The sequence below is a fragment of the Lynx canadensis genome, chromosome E2 (genome assembly GCF_007474595.2).
Source record: "Lynx canadensis isolate LIC74 chromosome E2, mLynCan4.pri.v2, whole genome shotgun sequence".
Classification (NCBI taxonomy): domain Eukaryota; kingdom Metazoa; phylum Chordata; class Mammalia; order Carnivora; family Felidae; genus Lynx; species Lynx canadensis.
The window spans coordinates 31,219,722-31,236,214 of NC_044317.1; the positions used below are offsets into that span (position 1 = coordinate 31,219,722).

Here is a 16,493-nt window from a genome sequence, read left to right on the forward strand (position 1 = left end):
AGTCACGATGACAAAGGATGTATTGATCAGACGGCATTTGGTTATAAGTAACAGACACCCAGTAAATCAGCTAAGTAACTGCTTTATTATTGTACAGAAGTACAGATGTACAGAAGTCTCGAAGAAGTGAATAGCTGGGCTTCCCTGGGAACTGCTACATCTTCTGGTGACCTCTCCGTCTGCTTTTTCCTTTCTGCTTGCATTGCTCTCTCGTTGCTAAGGAGTGCCTGTTTCATTGATCTCTTCGTACCTTTCCTAACAACAAACTCCTGTGTGGTTTGGGGCTGTTATGGCCCTCTCCGTCAGCTGGGCTGGTGGTGGGGGAGCCGTCCAAGGGGAGGGTTGTGATCAGGCATGCTCCAAACACGTGTTTGGAGTTCGGATCCTTCTTCATCACGGGCGGTAGTGGGGGGCTCCATCCTCCTTCATCCCATATCTTGCTCTAGTTACGTAGTACTGCACTCTAACGACAAAACCTCAAGTGGACGCCTCCATGGGACCCAACACACCTCTCTCACGTAGAGAAAAGAACTTAGTATCTACAAACCAAGAGGAAGGGACTCTCAGGAAGTCTGTGTCTGTCTCTGTGAGAAATAGTATTGGAAACCGATGAAGATCCATTGCTGAAACCCGACAGCGAGATACTTAACGTAGTTACTAGCTGTGCTAACTGATTTAATGAACAGGCAACGTAACAAATGAACGTGTTTACCAAGTTAACTCGTGAAAATGAATATCTGTAATTAAAGCGGCTCACAACTGACAGGCAAACAGGAAATTATTGTATTATTATACACAAATCATCTTAAAATACCAGAACTTAATAAATGGGGGAAAAAACAAACAATGGCTAGAACTGTCTGCTAAATAAAAATAATGACGAACACCTGTGGTCTTTTTATAGGACTCCAGTGGAGATTTTTTTTTTGAAGACCTAATTATGTTTTTGTAATGGTACCATTTCATTATTCTCTGTAGCATTATTAAAAGAAAATGTCCATATTTTCTCTGTGTAAAAGGTCTGGCACATAGATTCAGGCATGGCGTTTTCTTAATGCTGCAGACACTCTGACAGTTCTAGCTACTTATTGGCAAAGAATATAGCCCTTGGCAAGGCTTGGTTTTTCTCTTTGGTAATACTGGAACCTGGCCAGGGGATAAGGGTGATGTAGACCCCTTCAGACAGATTCTGCCAGCAACTAACTGAGAGCTCGTGTAGCCGAGTGGGGAAAAAGAGCCAGTTCTCCAATTAGCGTCCCTAGTCTTGAATCTCAGTTTTGTCCCTTCCTGGCGGTGTATCCTCTGGGGAGTTACTAACCCCCCCCCCCCCCCGTGCCTCACTTTTCCCATTTGTAAAATGAGGGTAATCATTATACACATCGAAGAGGATTATTGTTTGAACTAATACCTGAAAAGAACTTATTGTGCCTGGCACATCAGCTACTATTCTTTTTTAAAAAATTTTTTTTTCAACGTTTTTTATTTATTTTTGGGACAGAGAGAGACAGAGCACGAACGGGGAGGGGCCGAGAGAGGGAGACACAGACTCGGAAACAGGCTCCAGGCTCCGAGCCACCCGCCCGGAGCCCGACGCGGGGCTCGAACTCGCGGACCGCGAGATCGTGACCTGGCTGATGTCGGACGCTTAACCGACTGCGCCACCCAGGCGCGCCATACTATTCTTACCTGTGAGTTACCATTCTATGGGTCTTCTTTAACCAAGCAGGTTCTCGGAATGCAGCACCAGGATGCCCTAGCCATGTAGTTGGGTGGAGCAGCAACATGAGTGGTCCAGATCTCCAGCGCTGGAAATTTATTTTCTTTATAGCACGGAACACCATTTGAAAGGATCTTGCTTACCTATTATCTGCCTCCTGTCACTAGCACATAAGCTCAGAGGAGGGAGTGCTGTGTGGAGGGGGCACCCGGGGATAGCTTTCGGGACAGATGATTCTGTGGACACGTTTTACTTCACCACTGCCCTCTGTCCTGGTAAGCGGCTATAAATTTGGGAAGGGGGAGAAAGAATTACAGAACATACAAAATATTCTTTTAAGTTGTAAGAGTGGAGATGGGTGAAATTAAAGGCAAGAAATTTGGCCACTCTTGTGAAGATATCTTCCTTTTTGTTTTTGTTTTTGTTTTACTTCTGGGTCTGATCCTGGAGCTCACCTCAATTATATATAATGCTCGTCTAAGAGATAAGTATAGAAAAAGAGCATTCTAGAATTTAAAGGAATTGATTAAGGCTGTTGAAGTGGTTATTCAAAATAATTTCGTGCCTTCCTAAAATGGATTGTGGGAAGGTCGGTCTTCCTTCTTACTCATTTCTGTCATACGCCTTCAGGCAAAGAATTTAAAGAAGTTCACGTATAGTAAAGGGTTCTACATCCCCCTTGAGCTATTGTCCCTGAAGGGAAGGGTCAAGTAGAAATCATTCCTTCATGTCCCCTGATTCCCTTTTGGGCTTTGGTCATATTGCACAAATTGAAGTCGGGATGAATAAAAGAGAAGCGATCAAGAAATGGCAGGAGACAGTCTGCTGAGTGGCCAGCCTTGGTGACTTTCAAGCAGCTCTTGTTCTCTAAATTAAAGGAGAAATTGAAGACATGGCCATAAATATAAGACAGAAGTCAATGGCAATGCAATGAAAATCTTACCACTGTGCTCATAGAAGCAGCCCCCTGGTGAGGCAGTAGATAACTACTGTATAGATACTATTGTGTGAAAGTTTTCTCCAAGAACAGACTGAGCTGCAGAAGAGGTAAACGCACATTGCATATGGGAAAGAGTACTGACGAGGGCAGGATAGACCCTACTGAAGTCCTTGGTCTTGAGCCTCTGTGAAAGGCGAGGGCAAGTTGGATTAAGGGATTTTGCAGCCAGGACTTTGGAGTTTTTGCATTTATGGGAGCTAACAAAAAGAGATAGTCTTTGACCCAGAACAATTAGAAAAGAATGTTCTAGAATTCTTGAGTCAGCCCAAGGAAAAAGATGTCAGCAGTGTGGCTAGGAAGAAATAGTTGAATACTCTCAGAAGGCAGCCACCAACATGGTGGTTAAAACCAAGGGCTTTGAAATCAGACATAAATTCAAGTCTCCTCTCTGAAATTTAATATCTGTGTAAAGTTGGGGAAGCTACTTACACCTCATAAGCCACAGTTTTCCTCTTTCTGCAATGAAGATAACAGTCCTTACCTTATGGAATTACTGGTCAGATTAAATAAGATAATAAATAGAAAACAGCATGGTGCTCCCTCAGTATATGGAGCTGTCACCATGCAAGCAGTGTGAAATGGTAGAGGTGGTAAGAAATCATATTGATATAGACGACACACTGTCTTCAGGTAATTTAGTCTCTTAAGCCTTTTCTACTTGAAAAGGAGGCTTTCTTTCCTAATTTATTCTGACCCAAAGAATTACACCCTCTTAGATAGACAAAGTGTTATTTAGAGATTTCCAATATGCCACCTTGATTTTAATGTTTACACAGATGAAAAGTGGCTTTTGCAGATTTTCTTTTTGATATACTATGATCTCTCAACATTTAATAAAAAGGATGTATTTTGACCAAGACAGCCCGTCAATTCAGTCAAACATCTAATTTGCCAGATTCTCCCCTCCCTCAACCTGAGTGACAGGCTGTTTGCCAACTTGATCTAATCGACTGAATGTTTTTGGTGCTTTGTCGATACAGACTCAAGTGATTTTTTTGTCTTTGTTATTTGCATGGACAAAGGTACTGGATTTGAAGAAAGTGAGTGATCCTGGTGAATTTAAACCATTTGCTTTTGTGTTTGCTTCTTAATTTGGTCCTTTGAAGGCTTACGATCCAAAGGGAATACGTAGGGAGGACCTAGAAGAAGAGACTGGAAAATGAACCTGGAATGGATACTGGGTAATTAATGATCATGCTCTGGGGTTGAGGGTTTCAGAACGGAAAGTATGGGCAGCTAAATGTAACTTGCTTGGCCCTGAGGACCCATTCCCAGGTTGGAGTTAGGTTGGTTATAAGGAAGCCCTGTTTGTCTCCAATTTCTGTACCCATTGCCCTTCCACCAGTGTAGTGGAAATTTAATTTCTCTTGCCTCCCAGCCTCTATTCCTAATTTTCTTTAAGAAGTAATTCCATCATTTCCTTTTGGTAAATTACCTGTCTCCAGCCAAGTATGGGCTTGCTTTGTTATACTTAATCAGGTTAGCCTTCTCTCTTCTACTTTTGTCACAAGCTAGGTCCCTGCTCTCCTGGGACTCAGATTCATTGGGATTTTAAGGGCAGAAAATGTATTAGGAGCACATTCATTGGAGTGGGGGAAGTATGAGAAGGTTATGTCATTCCTGCTCTCCAGACCCTCAGTCCCACCCTGCTTTCTGCATTTTTCTGAGCTTGGTTCTCTAGCCTTATCCTAACCCCGTCCTCATAACCTAAGGCTTCCCTATTCTGGCTAAGTTAGTCGGAATCTGTTTATGGGACCTGCAAACACAGATGGGACTGTCGCCATTGGTTGCCCGGCCAACACATTCTCCTCTCTATTTTTATGCTCACAGGTCTGCCTCACACAACAGAGGCTGATTATGTATTCACGTTCATGGCATCTCCTGAAGTCAGGTAGAGGTGGCTGTATTCGTTAGCTACGCCTGCTGTAACAAAGTACAAAAACTGGGTGGGGGGGGGGGCTTAAACCACAGGAATTTGTTTCCTAGTTCTGGAGGCTGGCAGTCCAAGATCAAGGTGTCAGCAGGGCTGCTTCCTTCTGAGGGCTATAAGGGAATGATTTGTTCCAGACTCCTCTCCCTGCCTTGTAGATGGCTGTCTTCCTTCTCCCCGTGTCTTCACATCACCTGCGCTCCGTGTCCAAATTTCACCGGTGGCTAAGACCCACCTTAAAGACTTCACTCCTTAAAAGATAAATGTTTATTTATTTATTTGACAGAGAGAGTGGGGGGGGGCAGAGAGAAAGGGAGAGAGAGAGAGATCCCAAGCAGTCTCCCTGCTCTCAGCACAGAGCCCAACAAGGAGCTTGATCCCATGAACTGTGAGATCATGACCTGAGCTGAAATCAAGAGTCAGATGCTCAACCAACTGAGCCACCCAGGTGCTCCAAGACTTCACTTTAATTTGATTACCTCTGTAAAGACCTTATCTTCAAATGAGGTCAGACTCTGAGGTATTGGAGGTTAGGACTTAAATGCATAAATTTTGGGGAGGCACAATTCAAACCTTACAAGTGGCCAAGTGACTCAGTTCTAACCAAAGAGGTTTAAGGGGAATGTTCTTTCTGGAAGAAGTTTTCCTGTGTGGCAACAGAGAGAGATGTATAAAGAAAGGGCTTATTCTCTCCTGTCCTGCTTTGGATGCTGTAGTGTTAGGATATAATAATACTCAGGGTTATGGCAGCCATCTTGTAAGCATGAGCTTATATGCTGGAGGCTGAATCTCTACTTTGTAGGATGGTATGGTAGAGTAAAAGAATGGAAAAAAGTAATAAGGATCCATGATGCAATGCTGAACCAACACAGGAACACTTAGCTCCAAACTTAAATATGTGAGATAATTAAATGTCTTGTTTAAATTACTTCCCTTGTTATCATTCCTCCTTGAGATAGAACCCTCCCTAGATCCAATAAAATCCTCAGTGGCTTATGTCCCCACTCCTTTTCTCATTTCCTCAATATTTGCAGGTTATTAATGTATCCAGAGTATAAATGTCGGATATCACATCTGATCATAAAATTTCAAGGTCATCCAACTGGGTCCCTTGCTTCTACCTTTTCTGATGCATAGATTTCTCCTGACATCTGGGTCCGTGGCAGAATGAGCCCACAACTAAATCTCTGTTGCATTAGATCACCCCACTCTGGGAAGTACAGTTCATTTCTTTGCCATTTTTCCTCACATTTTACTGGAGGTGTGGTGAATACTGACATGGGGTCATGAAGGAGTGTGGGCATGAGGCAGGCTCACAGAGCAGCTAGCTTTTAAATTAGGGCTTCTTCTCCTTTTGTGTTGTATTTCATTTTAATTATTTATTTGAGTTACTGTCCTATAGGGAAGGCCTGATCAAAGTCTGTAACTGCATTGAGGAAGAATAGATGAATAAAACAATTAAAATTGTCCTGGAGAGAGTGACATACTTACCTCCCAGGGTTGTTAGGATTAAATGAGCTAATACTATGTATGAAGCACTTAGTACAGTGCCAGGCTGGGTAAGAATTGCTATGTAAGTATTAACAATTAATGTACAGCTTATCAATTTATCACGCTGCTGATTGTTTATGTGCTTAAAGGAAAGCTGGGACATTTCTGCAGAATCCATAATAGCCTGAGAAGGTGGTACCCAAATTTGACCATGTGTTAAAATCAGCACTAACCAGGGTGATGCCTAGCCCCACTGAATGGAATCTGGAGTTGAGGCTCGAAAAATCTTCATTTCTAGACTGTACCCCGCACGGTTCTGATGAAGCTGGCCTCATACCCTATGTGGAAATTATTGACAGTCCAAGGACAATGGCGACTTTTTGCTTATCAGATCTTAGCTATAGTGGCAATGGGCCAGGCATCATGGAAAAACCTGGAAGAAATCATTTAATCTAGGCCCTTATTTTGTAGATAGGAGATGGAAGGCTAGAGCGATAAAATGACTACTGAAACCACACAGCTAGTTAGTGGCAGAGATGGAGCCCAAACTCCCACCTGGAGCCTTTTCTTTGACCTTCTTTCCTACCCTCTTACCCTCTGCTAAGCTATATACTCACAAATGGCAAGATGGGGCTATCTTCCTAGTATTTCTCCCATTTTCGTGGTGTCTAGAAATGAGTAAGAGTCTAATGTATATGTTTAATGGTGAATGAATTGTACTTAAACCATCTTCCTCTACCTCTCTGACTCATGTGCCCAAAAGAGCTCAGGTTTGCAACAAGTGGGGAGTTACGAGCTCCACACCAATGGGGCTCAGTCAGACAGGGAAGAGGGGAGGTTGTGTCCTCTGTTACATGCAGATTGGTCCCTCAGGGCTTTTGGGATTCTCATGGATGGAACCTTTTCCTTGCTACCTCCTAAGAGTAAGACTTATGCCTAGAACTTCATCTTGGCCAAGATGCTTGTGGTTCAAGGTTAAAGAAACCAACTTGAGCTTTCTTAAGTAGGAGGGGGTACTTATTGAGAGGAGACTGGCTTATTCCATGGAGCGCAAGCGCCTCAGGGTGAACCACTCCAGGAGTTACTAAACTGCTAGGGACTTAGGCCACCATGTGTTCTTCTCTTGCATCTCTACTCTTCTGTCCCTGCAAATATGCCTTCTCTGCTTCTCCAGCTGCAAGATCCAAGATGACCAGGCTGTAATTTCTAGGGATTCTCCTTCTTCCCCAATCCCTTATTTATAGGCAAAGGCAAAGTTCTCTAGCTGCCTTTAGGTCACAATTCCAAACTTCTTGGGTAAAGCCTTTATTTGCCCACATGGGGCCATGGGTCCATATGTTCTTGGATTAACTCTGGTTAGGGCCTCTGGGGTCCTAGCATTAGCATTACAGAATGCCCACGTGAGTGTCAGAGTAGTCGTGGACAAAGTGTAGTTCTTGCAGATAGTCTGGAGGGAGGTGTGTGTGCATGTGTGTGTGAGATGGCAGACTCTCTAAGCATCTACGGGAGGTGGGTTTGTCAACTTTACTGTGAAAACAAACAACCCCCAAATCTCAATGACTTACGACAATAAACATTTACATCTCACTTTACATGTGCTGTGGCTCTGTGCCACGTGTCTTCTCAGCCAGGACTCAGGTGGAAGGAGCGGCCCTTCTCTGGGAAATGTCTTTCTTGTCACAATGAGGAAAGAACAAGAGGCAGGGCCAAACTATGCACCTGCTCTGAAAGCTTCCCCTTGGAAGTGGCTTGGCTGGAGTCTGCTCACAGTCCATTGGCCAAAGAAGTCCCAAGACCAAGCCTAACGATGAGGGAAGGAGCACACCACCTCCAGGAAGACTCTGCAGTTCCATCATTGATGGGCAGGCGGGGGGATCCTTTACAACTAAGTGTGAACGATAACAGTCGGTTGCAGCAGGTCTTAATAACGGCAACAATAATTAACCTTTAACAAATGTTTAAAATGAGCTAGACAGAGTGCAAAGAGGCTTATGCAAATTGCCTCATTTAATTATCCCAATAACCTTATGAAATAACCACTATTGCCCTCATTTTATTGACTAGAAAATGGAAGCTTATATAGGTTGAACAACTTGCCTCCTGCTACAGCCTGTAAGTGGGACTGCCCGGATCCAACCCAGGTGCTCACGGGGAATGCCACCTGTATCGGTTTCCTGTGGCTGCCGTACCAAATTACTACAAACGTAGTGGCTTAAAACAACACGCATAGAGCTCTTTTTCCGGTTATTGCAGCGAGCGGCACCGTGAGCAGCCGTCTCGCAGGACGTCTTACACAAGGCCATGCCGGAAGTCCTGCACGGGAACCAGTGCGAGCACCCAAAGTTTTTGGAGGGGGTGGAGCTGTAGATCAGCTTGAAGAGCTACAACCCTCAGGAGCACAAATGCTTCTCGGCACCGTCAGGCTTAAGTCCACTCCCCACTCCAGGTTCACCGTATTTGGGGCGACCAGCAGCACCGTGATGAGGCCAAGGCTCTGAAATTTTCCCACATAGACACTGAGGCACCGAAGAAACTCAACAACTATAAAAAATTAGTCAAGAAACTGGCCAAAAAGTATGATGCCTTTTTGGCTTTAGAATCTCTGATTAAACAGATCTCACGAATCCTGGGCCCAGGCCCGAATAAGACTGGCAAGTTCCCTTCCTTGCTGACCCACAATGAGGACATGATGGCCAAAGTGGATGAAGTGAAGTCCATGATCAAATTCCAGATGAAAAAGATGCTGTGTCTGGCCGTGGCTGTTGGGCACGTGAAGATGACAGATGATGAGCTTGTGTACAACATCTAATCAGCTGTCAATTTTCTGGTGTCATTGCTCACGAAGAATTGGCCGAATGTCTGGGGTTATACATCAAGAGCACCATGGGCAAGCCCCAGTGCTCATGCTAAGGCATAGTTTACGAAACACTAGTGCTACTAAAAACCCAACTAACAAACCAACCAACACCCCCCACCCTGCCCCACTCCATCTATTATCACATAGTTCTGAAGTCTGACCTGGGTCTCACTAGGCTAAAATCAAGGTATAAGCAGGGCTGCATTCATTTTTGGATGCTTTAGGGGAGAGTCCATTTCCTTGCATTTTCCAGCTTCTAGAAGCTGCCCCCATCCCTTGATATGTGTCCCCTTCCTCCATCTCTGAAAGTCTGTAGTGGTGGGTTGAGTCCTTCTTGCATATTACTCCAACCCTGCTTGCATTGTCATAACTACTTCCCTTTCTCCTCTGCCTCTCTCTCCTACTTTTAAGGACCCTTGTGATTACATTGAGCCTATCCAGATAACCCAGGATTATTTCTCCATCTCTAGGTCCTTAATCACACCTGTAGTCTCTTTTGCCATGTAAGGTGACATATTCAAGGGTTCTGGGGATTAGAATGCGGACATCTTTGGGAGACTGTTATAATGCCTACCACACAGCCTTCCTTCGGTGCTGTATATGGCCTCCAAGAAACCTCTGAAAGAAAGGACAAAGATAACCATCCCTCCCGCTCTCATTTACTGATATTTCCATAAATCAAGAGCAATAGTGCTTATGCACAAATAAAGAGAGAGAGACAGTAAATCAGGGAATCAACATAGAGCTCAAAGCTGATTGTCTGTTTGTTAGTTGTGTAGGAGAGAAAGCCTATTGCTGGCTCTTAAAGTAGAAAAACCAACTTATTTCATTACTAGTGTTCCTGGCATGATGCCATAATTAATATATGGTAACAATATTACTAAGAACGAAAACATACAATTATGCCCTTAAAAATGTCAACATGAAAAGTAAACTTAATAAAAGATAGGCACAGAAACATATATAACAAAGATTATCTTTAATAATGAAATTATTTATGATCAAGCATTTATACTTAATTTCAGTTCAATTCTAAAATAGTCACAGTAATGTCATGATTAAATATTAATGCTAGCAGAAACAACCTAATTGGGAGGTTATTAAAGCTTCAAATTAAGTTTCTTTTTCTTTTCCTAACCAAAAAGTTCTGCCTAGAAGGGCATCGGGGGATTTTCAGCACATGTGTTTTATTCACATTGATTTGCTGGGCTGAGAAAGGGACTGCGTCAAAAGAGGTTAAGCCCAAAGTCCCAGGCAATATCATGGGACATTTTCTGTCTCTCCTTTGAGTAACCAGAGGAGTGGTCATTACTCTTGCCTTTCTTGGAGCAGAGCTGGCTGGAGCTTGGAGTATAACAAGTTATCGATTGCTGCCTAGTGAACCACCCCAAAACTTAAAAACAACCACTTTATTGCACACAATTCTGTAGGTCAGCAATTTGGGCTGGACTTGAGCTTGTCTCATCTGGGGTCACTTCTGGTTGCTTGACTGGAGCTGGGTATCTATGATGGCCTAGCTCACATTTCTGGTGATTGGTGCTTGGCTGTCAGTGGGGTCACATGTCTACGTGAGCCTAGTCTAGGCTTCTTTATATGGTGGCTGAGTTCTAAAAACAGCAAGAGAAAGACAGAGTAAACCCTAATTTGCAAATGTCATTTGAGCCTCTGCCCAGGGCATGTTCGCAGACCATCCTATTGGCCAAAGGAAGTCACATGGCCAAGACAACAGTCCCATTGGAATGATCTATACCTGGGCATTGATAGAAGAAGGCACAATTCACTGGGGACCATGACTATCCATCAACCTCATGGGAAATTATCTAGCATGCATTTAGGATTCTCCAGAGATAAATGACACAGAAAAGGGAGTATGAATGTTTTATGCTCTCCATATCCTAATAGGTTTGTTGTCCCCAAGAAAGAAGCCATGCAGGGGCGCCTGGGTGGTGCAGTCGGTTAAGCGTCCGACTTCAGCCAGGTCACGATCTCGCGGTCCGTGAGTTCGAGCCCCGCATCGGGCTCTGGGATGATGGCTCAGAGCCTGGAGCCTGCGTCCGATTCTGTGTCTCCCTCTCTCTCTGCCCCTCCCCTGTTCATGTTCTGTCTGTCTCTGTCCCAAAAATAAATAAACGTTGAAAAAAAATTAAAAGAAAAAAAAAAGAAAGAAGCCATGCACATTTTGGTCATTCAAGAGCAAGCTCCCTGTAAAGGTTCCTCTTACCTTCTTAATGCTCCAGAGATGGAGTGCCCATGATCAAAGACTCATGAATTGTTTAAATTTCCTCATAAGCTGAGAAGCATGTGACACCCATTCCGCTCTGACAGGACCCTAGACTGAACATCACCTCAGGAATCTAGGTCATTACTCTTCAGTGGCAAAGCCCAGATTCAGATTGTGCTTCTGCAAAGAGTTGTATGCATACATCGTTGTGCCTCTGGATGTACTCTAACAGATTTTCTCCCTATGCTCTATCAATTACTAGGAGAGGATTGTTGATATCTCCAACCACAACTGTGGATTTGTCAATTTCTCTTTTTAGTCTATTGGGATTTGCTTCATACATTTTGAAGCTCTGTTATTGGGCATAATTTAGAATTGTTAGATCTTCTCAGCCATTTACCTTTTGGCATTAGATATTAGGTACTATAATATCTGTAATGTTAGAAATATAATTAGAAGATTCTGGGTCATATCTACGTTTTGAAGTCTGCTTTGTTTAATATTAGTAAAGTCCCTTCAGCTTCCACATAATTAGCATTTGTACGATGTCTTTTTCCTATTCGTCTATTTTTAACTTATCTATATTCCCCTTTCCTTTGGCTGCTTTTGGGATTTTTTTTTAATCATTGGCTTTCAGCAATTTCATGATGGCATTTTGGTGCAGTTTTTCTTTAAGTTCATTCAACTTCTGGTTCATTGAGCTTCTTGAATCTGTGGGATTATGGACCTCTGGATGAATGTTCTTTGTCAATCTTTTTTTTTTTTTTTAATGATTATTGACAAACAAATCAGAAACAGAGTTTGAATTTGCCAAGACACAAAAGAACACAATATTGATTCACTAACTGAGGTTGGGATAGAAACAACCAGCGTGGTAAACACCAGGAAGAGTCAATTCATTTAAGGATCAAAATTTTCTATCAGGAGTCAGGATAGTTGGCCCTTGTCTATACCTGCCAGGTATGTGCTATGTAAACTTAGGCAAGTCACTTCTCCTTTAGTATCTCACCTTTCTTGTCTTGAAAATGAGGGATTTGGGTCTTCTGAAGCCTCTGCCAACCCCTATATTTCAGTGTTCCATGAGTTAATGCAGCCTTTTCAAAGCATGCTTCAGAAAACAGGAATCTCATGTAATGATTTAGAGGAAAAATCGTGTCTCCTTGTTCAAAGGCATCTGGGAAACTTTGCATACTATTGTATTTCATAGAATCTATAATGTCGTTAAATGAATACATACCATTACTTTATGCTCAACCAAGAAAGGCAAACTGCTACCAACCAAACCATGAAACCATTGAAAGACTTCTATAATATTTATGTAAATATATGTATTTTAAACAAATGATCAGAAGAGTCCAATTCAACATGAAGGAAGCCTAAGCAACTTAATTTGCTTACATTTTCTTCTTTAACACCCAAGAGTGATTTTGATGACTCTAAGTCATTGGCTCTTGTGTGATTTTACAAAGTATCCTCTTCTATATCTTCTTCTATGTCATCAAGAGTTTGGATGATGCAACATTTCTTAAAAACATGCTCCACTATTGTTTCTTTTTCTTCCAAGCCCCTGACACCCACTCTGCAAATTTTCATGCATATGTTCGGGCACAGCTGTTTTCTGGCTGACTACAACTGTAAGATGCATTTTGATTTCAGAAATGTTAAAATGTGGGAAAAAATGTGCATTTTGGAATGAAGGAAATATGGTATAATCCCTTCCAAGATATACATAATGCATGATGCATATTTAAGGCTCTGAGATATCCTACACTAAAAAAAGTCTGTTTAACTATTTATCCCAGTGTTTCCCAAACTTAACTGACCCTGGAATCTGGGCCCAATCCTAATATTTTCAGGACCTTAAAAGAGTATAAATGGAAGTCTATATACCAACATCTAAATATTGAAAGTTATAAATTAAGCTAACAATACATTATATGGTATATGCTATATCTTCCTATCTTGGCAAATATACCTTCCTAATTACCTGGAAATCCAGGTTTGAATTCAGAATTCTTGGACACCTTGGACCTCTGTTTTGGAAGAGGTTGGCCCCCAGATCATGGTCTATTCTCTCTTCCATTCCACCCCTGAGTCCCATGCTACAAGAAACCCCAATACACATGTGTGGACACTCCAGCTGCACATCCATATCCAAGTTTCTTCCCCCGGGAACATGGGGGCTGTTTGGGTATGACGAGTGTAGACTAGAGGAGCCATGTGGGTTCTGAGTAGACATGTCTCCTTGGACCTGTGGATTCCTTATCCCAAAGGGCACAGGTTGGGGAGGGCCAGAGTAGCCCTCTGTTCCTTAAGACCTAGGTCAGGGCTTCTCTTTCAGAGACCCAAAGATGGGATTGCTGGAATATTTTTATTACATAACACCTATCAACATTCCATGGAATAGGCAACATTTTCCGAGAGCTCCTCTGATGGTGGGTGGTTCTATTGGTGAATATGCTTGTACTTTCTTTCCCTTTCTTTTTCTCTCCTCTTCTCCACTGTTTGTTTTAAACCCGTCTTTAGTTGATTTATAGCAACCAATTTTTGTACAACACCTTTATCCCTTCCAAAGACATTCATATCCTTTTTTCTCTATAGCATCTTTAGGGGGGACTGGGGGAAGTAACAGTACCCTCTTTTGATACTTTTGATAGCTGAGGAAAACAGTGGAACAGAGCAGTAAAACAACTGGTCCATGCCATTGAGAGCAGTAACTGTGTTAGGCTGGACCTCCAGACTCCACTTTGTCACTGTCAAGAGAAGAAATCAGTGTACCTTACCTGTTAAGAGTGTGGACATATGCATTAAGGATGCCTATGACAAGTTCCTAATTGTCATGTTTGTGCAGGGAGATGCTGTGTAGTAGGATGCAGAGGGTTGTAGCCAACAAAGGACAGGGATCTGGAAATAAGACATGTAGATCCCCTAACTCAGTCACCTCTCTCCCCAAATCTATTGCACAAAAATCTTGATATCAATTCAAGTTAAATGAAGGGAATTTGTTTTAACCATCTGGAACAGTCTCTTGGCCCTCTTAGGAGTGTGAAAAGAGGAGCTCTACCAATGGAATGGAGACAAAATCCTGTTAAGTTGGGCCATAACTCTGTAGCAAGTGGCTAAGAACAGTGTGTGTGTGTGTGTGTGTGTGTGTGTGTGTGTGTGTGTGTCAACACTAACCACCTATTTACAAGTATAACCCCCACCCCACCCCAAGGTAAGCTTTTGATTCATCAACAAAAGGAGAGATACTTCCCTTCCTCTTTTCCAGAAGCCTATACTCTAGAAGTCTTATTTTCTAGATGAGTAGAAGCTGGACCTTGGAAGTCCCTGTAACTCTCCTTCTGTTTGGTGTTTGACCATGAAGGTGAATGTACCCAGGAGAAGCCCCCTGCTCTGTTCAACCCAACCGGACAAGTTTACCCAGATTGACAACACTGGTAAGGTCCTTCCATTTTTCAAAAGGTTTGGAACTCAACACTCCCCTTTCAGGGGCTTTATGTACCTCCAACCACAGTTCTGCAGTGTAGGCCAGCTCCTTATACCTCCATTACAACAGGAGACTGAAGAATGCTAATTTCTTTTCTGGCATGGTACTTAAAATTCTCACTCTGAGCCAGTTCACACCACAACCAGACTAGTTATTAGGCTGGTGTCAGTAACACCTCAGGTTCCATCGTATCTCTATGAAGGGTGGTATATTAATTGGGGTCTCTAAGGCTGTTGTTAGTGAGAATTCTAAAGCACAATTAGTGTTAATAGCCGCTATAATTGACAAGAAACACTTTTGTTGCCTCTCTAAACGCTTTGTCCCTTACACTGAAAGCCACAACACATGTATGTATAATCAGGAAACCCGTGGAAGACAGAGGACTGGTGTAATTAGAGTGACAGGTGACAGATTTAGCCTTTCAAATTAAGACCTAGAGTTAACACTGCCTTTATCCCCCCCAGTCCCTAATCTAGTGGTATTATTTGCATGACTATAACCCTCTCCAAGATTATGCAGATGTTCTATATGACTGATATTTACTTTAAATATATGTCAAATATCCACGAGCTGAAAGAGAAGTTCAATGCAATTTGTACTTATCAAGAGGTGGGTGGCTAAGGCCAGAGCCACTATTTATCTTTTGATTTCTGCCCTGGTCTTTATGAATAAATAAGAATATGAGTCTCTGGGAAAACACTATCCATAGGGGGAAAAGTCAACAGTAAGCATGTGTTTGATGCTGTAGGACTCCTTGTTTTTTACATTGCACCTTCTGAAGGATTGAGTCAGTGGTGATTTTCTTGTATGATCCAGCTGCACTCAAATGCTCCATGAAATGGTTTCACATCCTAGAGGAATTATTCTCACTGATTTTTAAGGCTCCTCTCCCTATTGCCTTTCTCTCTGATTTCTGTAATAATGCTCTTGAGATAAATGTTATGTCCCACCTGAATAAAATATCAATTTTGGGAATGAAAGGAAGACAGAAAAGTTTGGGGAAAAATAGAAGAGAATTCAAGTCAAGAATAGAGACTGGAAGATAAGAATTCTGGAAAGGTCATTGCCCACAGGATGGGACGGAGGACACAAGGGAGCCCTGAGAGAACAAACACTTCATTTTGGGCACTAATGCTTTTCTACTACCACACAGCAAACCTGGAGCGTCCAGGAAGCATTTTCTGGCCACCACCCTGAGGGTTTTACATTTGTTTGCTCGTTGTTTACCTGCTTATTTCTATGAAACCCCATCCAAAGTTGTGTTTGTTTGTTTGTCTGTCTGTTTGTTTGCTGTTCTAGCAGTGAGTTCACAGGATCTGGTCAAGTAGACTGCTTTGTGATTTTTAAGACACCCAGAGAGTATAGCAGAAGTGGGAGTCATGTGTTAAATAAATATAGCAGTCCTTACCAAATATTTCCAACCCTCTGCCTTGTAGACGCATGGTAGGATTACACTTCCTGCTCCTCTAATGGTTGGATGGAGCTGTGCACCAGTCCAAATCAATGGGGGTGTGAGTAAAAGTAATGTTTGTCTTTTCTAGGCTGGGATGTCTCATTCCTGGTGCAAGACTGTCCAGAGCTCCCTTTTACCCTGGCATAGTGGTCAATAAGATTTGGGGGAAGTGGGGGTGGCTGCTCCATCCGCCTACATCTCTGTATGACTGCAATGACAAAGGACATGAGATCCTCTATTGACCTAGGATGGGCATGTGTTGTGAATGACCACTGTTGCTATAAGTCCCTGAGCTTTTGAAATCGCTTGTTACTAGAGCATATTCTAGCCTATT

The 16,493-nt window shown here is 42.6% G+C and overlaps 1 pseudogene; it reads left to right on the forward strand.

Annotated features, from left to right (window-relative positions):
- Nucleotides 1–3,247: 3,247 nt before the first annotated feature.
- On the forward strand, nucleotides 3,248–9,048 carry LOC115502102 (annotated as a pseudogene).
- The last annotated feature ends 7,445 nt before the right edge of the window (nucleotides 9,049–16,493 follow it).